Source organism: Budorcas taxicolor, chromosome 21 (assembly GCF_023091745.1).
Source record: "Budorcas taxicolor isolate Tak-1 chromosome 21, Takin1.1, whole genome shotgun sequence".
Classification (NCBI taxonomy): Eukaryota; Metazoa; Chordata; class Mammalia; order Artiodactyla; family Bovidae; genus Budorcas; species Budorcas taxicolor.
In genome coordinates, this window is record NC_068930.1 from 56,127,667 (window position 1) to 56,131,501 (window position 3,835).

The following is a 3,835-nucleotide window of genomic DNA, read 5'->3' on the forward strand; positions in this document are numbered from 1 at the left end:
CCATGCCTTATAACACTACAATGAAAAGGTGACTTGTTACTTATCAATACCAGTATCAAGATCATTGAGATAGCCAAGCTGAAATTGAATAATAAAACTTTAGAGTTGGAAGGACCTCAAAGATTATTTAATAATGCAGTTTTTGCATTTGCATATAGATAAGGTCAGTAGAAGTTGAATTACTTGTGTAAAGTCATATAATTAGTTTGAGATGGGGTGGGGGGAGTGGATACCTGTTCTTTGATACCTTTGCAAAGCTTTTTCTACTGAATTCCATGACTTCTGTTGGTCTGACACTCAGAACTGACACTCTTAAAAGTAATCAGATATCAAAGATACTAGAAAACTCTGATACAATGATTATTATGTATATATTATTATGATATAGTGTATTATTATATAGAAGAGAGATAATCTAGATATATAAATGTATGATACACTTTGGCACATAGAATGTAATGGTAGTCATAGAGAATGAAACCTAACAAGAGAAAATGGCATAGAATTGGACTTTGGATAGCTGTAATATTAATAGGATGGATAAAAATAGACTAAAAATAGCACTATAAGATGTAAAAAGAATACCTGGATAGAAGAAAATCCAGAAAAGATCAAAGAGCAAAGATTTTCAAGAAGCAGAAAATAAAATGAAGAAGATGAGAAGTGAAAATGTCCATTAGTTTGCATATATGTGGAAGATTTTTGTCATTAGAACAAGTTATTTCTGTAAATTATTGGGCCAAACTGAGGTTTAAGTTATTAGGGGAGTCCTTGTGAGGAGATCTTAAGGAGATAGTGACAAAATTCTTTGCTTGACTAAACTTTAGTCAGGCTTCCGAACCTTCTCCTAGGCCTATCTGTAGACTTCTTTATATAATTCAGTTTTGGCAAGAGTCTTGCTAAGTCACTTTAGTCAGAATCCTCCACCCCGACTTGGACTCCCTCTTTAATATCTGACACACTGATATCTGATCAGATTTCTTATTTTGCACAATCCCCCATGGGACATCTGATCACCCCGGTCCATCTTTAGCAATACATAATATTAGATGGGCTTTGCCAGAATTCCCCATGCCCCTGATGTTTTCCCTTATTTTACATCTACAGACCACAACCCTGTTCTTTGGCTATAAAGCCCTATTAGCATGTGCTATATTTAGAGTTAAATCCTATCTGTCACCGACAATGCAAAATTTCATCATAGTATTCCCTATATCTGTTATGATAGTGACACCTCCACCCCCAAATAAAGTCTTCCTTGCTGTGATTTGACAAATGTCTTTGAACATTTTTTTTTTTCTTAAACAATATAATAAATTAGAATAATTTTTCAAAAGTTTACTATCAAAGGGTAAGAAAGTATAATGTATTGTTTGGAGAGAAAAGTACAGTGGTAGAAACTTCTGTTTAATTTTTATGTTATGTAAATAACAAAGATAAGATTTAAATCAGAAATTAGAAAATTGTTTGTGAGAGCAGGAAGACTCAATGGCTAAAAATCTTCCAGAAGGCTGGAGGACCTGCCTGGGAGCTTACCTGCCATAGCAGAGAAGGGCTGTGCAGATGCACGTGGCTATGGACTGAGAAAAATGGGGTGTTTTTTGTTGCAATGACTTTTGTTTTCTCAGGGAAGCAGGGGCAGAATATGGAGAGGCTGAGGAATGAAAAAGGGAGGAAGAGGGAGGAAGAATCAAAGTGTGGGAATTGTGAGAGAATTTTGAATTAACTACTGAAGTGAACTGAAGAGCAATTTTGTCATAATATACAGCAAGTTTGGGACAAAAAGAGAATTAGAATATGAATCTCTTGACTTGCAGTACAAATAATATTAGGTTGGTGCAACTGTAATTGTTGTTTCGGACCGTGAATTTTAAATCATTATAACTAGGCTCAAACACACCTTTAATAATTAAAATAGGAATGATAACAATCAACACATTTTTTGCCAATAAGAAATAAGTTTAATCCTGTAGCATAAAAATTTGTACTTTGGGATTCGATAAACTCTTGAAAAGCATTTCTCTACCTCCGGCTGGTTGTGGAAGAGTTTTCCCTGCAAATAGTTGTCAAGATGCTTAAAGGCAACTGTGATATTGGAGAAGACTTGAGAGTCCCTTGGACTGCAAGGAGATCCAACCAGTCCATTATAAAGATCAGTCCTGGGTGTTCACTGGAAGGACTGATGTTGAAGCTGAAACTTCAATCCTTTGGCCACCTGATGTGAAGAGCTGACTCATTTGAAAAGACCCTGATGCTGGGAAAGATTGAAGGCAGGAGGAATAGGGGATGACAGAGGATGAGATGGTTGGATGGCATCACCGACTCAATGAACATGAGTTTGGGTAAACTCCAGGAGTTGGTGATGGACAGGGAGGCCTGGCATGTTGCAGTCCATGGGGTCGCAAAGAGTCAGACACAACTGAGCAACTGAACTGAACGGAACTGATGGGGGATGAGGCAAAATTTCATAGCTCAGATCGTTCAGCTTCTGAAGCATTGGTTGTGCAATGTGCAGTCAGGTGTTGTGGTGGAGAAGAACTGGGCCCTTTCTGCTGACCAATGCTAAGTGCAGGTGTTTCAGTTTTCAGTGAGTCTCATCAATTTGCTGACCATATTTCTCAGATGTAATGGGTTAACAAGGATTCAGAAAGCTGTAGTGGATCAGCTGGGCAGCAGACAACCAAACAGTGACCATGACCTTTTTTTATTTTTTGGTGCAGGTTTGGCTTTCGGAAGTGCTTTGGAATTTCTCAGTCCAACCACTGAGCTGGTCGTCACTGGTTGTCTTATAAAACCCACTTTTCATCACACATCACAATCTGATTGAGAAACGAGTCATTGTTGCGTACAGATAAGAGAAGCTGAGACTTCAAATCGACATTTAAAAAAAATCTTTGTTCAGTTCATGAGACACCCATTTTTGACCTTTTTCACCTTTCCAATTTGCTTAAAATGTCAAACAACCATAGAATGTTCAATGTTGAGTTCTTTGGCAACCTCTCTCATAAGAGGATTAGCTTTGATGATCGCTCTCAGTTGGTCATTGTCAACTTCCAATGGCCAGGCACTACACTCCTCAGCTTCAAGACTCTCATCTCCTTTGCAAAACTTCTTGAACCACCAGTGCACTGTATGTTCCTTAGCAGTTTCTGGGCCATTATTGATGTAGAAAATTATGTCCAGTGTTTTATGACTCATTTTAAACACAAGTAAGAAAATTGCTTGAATTTGCTTTTTGTCTGACATCATTTCCATGGTTTATACAAAAAAAAAAAAAAACTCAAGCAAAAAATATAAAGTGAGAAATGTGTGTTAAAATGATGTATAGCAAAAAATAAAGTAAAATGATGTATAACATAATCACATTTTTTTAAGAATGGATTCCAAGATCAAAGACAAATTTCAGCAATGCGAAAGCTGCAATTACTTTTACACTAACCTAATATCCTCTCAGGTAGGTACTAAGCTTAAACATAAAGTAAAAAATAATTGGATGTTTTAGGAGCGATTGATATGTCATTCGTTTAATATATATGAACAAGCACTAAATGGGTAAAAAATTAGCACCATTGATATCTTACATGAGAGAAAACTCTGCAATATATCTATCACTCATATTCACTCTACTTAAAGGAAAGAAAGGAACTATAACTTGATATTTTAAAACTATGTCTGACAAGTTCAAAAAGTATAAGGGCTTGAAAGCAGAAGAACAAGATAGATTAAATTCCTGATTTCCATTCTAGACCAATATTTGAGCCATACAGCTAGTATGATTCATAAATTCAGGGCAATTTACTTGTATCAATTTATCGACCCATCAGCAGGGTATGAG

General features: G+C 36.3%; 1 pseudogene; it reads right to left on the reverse strand.

Annotated features, from left to right (window-relative positions):
- Positions 1–1,914: 1,914 nt before the first annotated feature.
- Positions 1,915–3,255, reverse strand: LOC128067050 (histone-lysine N-methyltransferase SETMAR-like; annotated as a pseudogene).
- Positions 3,256–3,835: the final 580 nt, after the last annotated feature.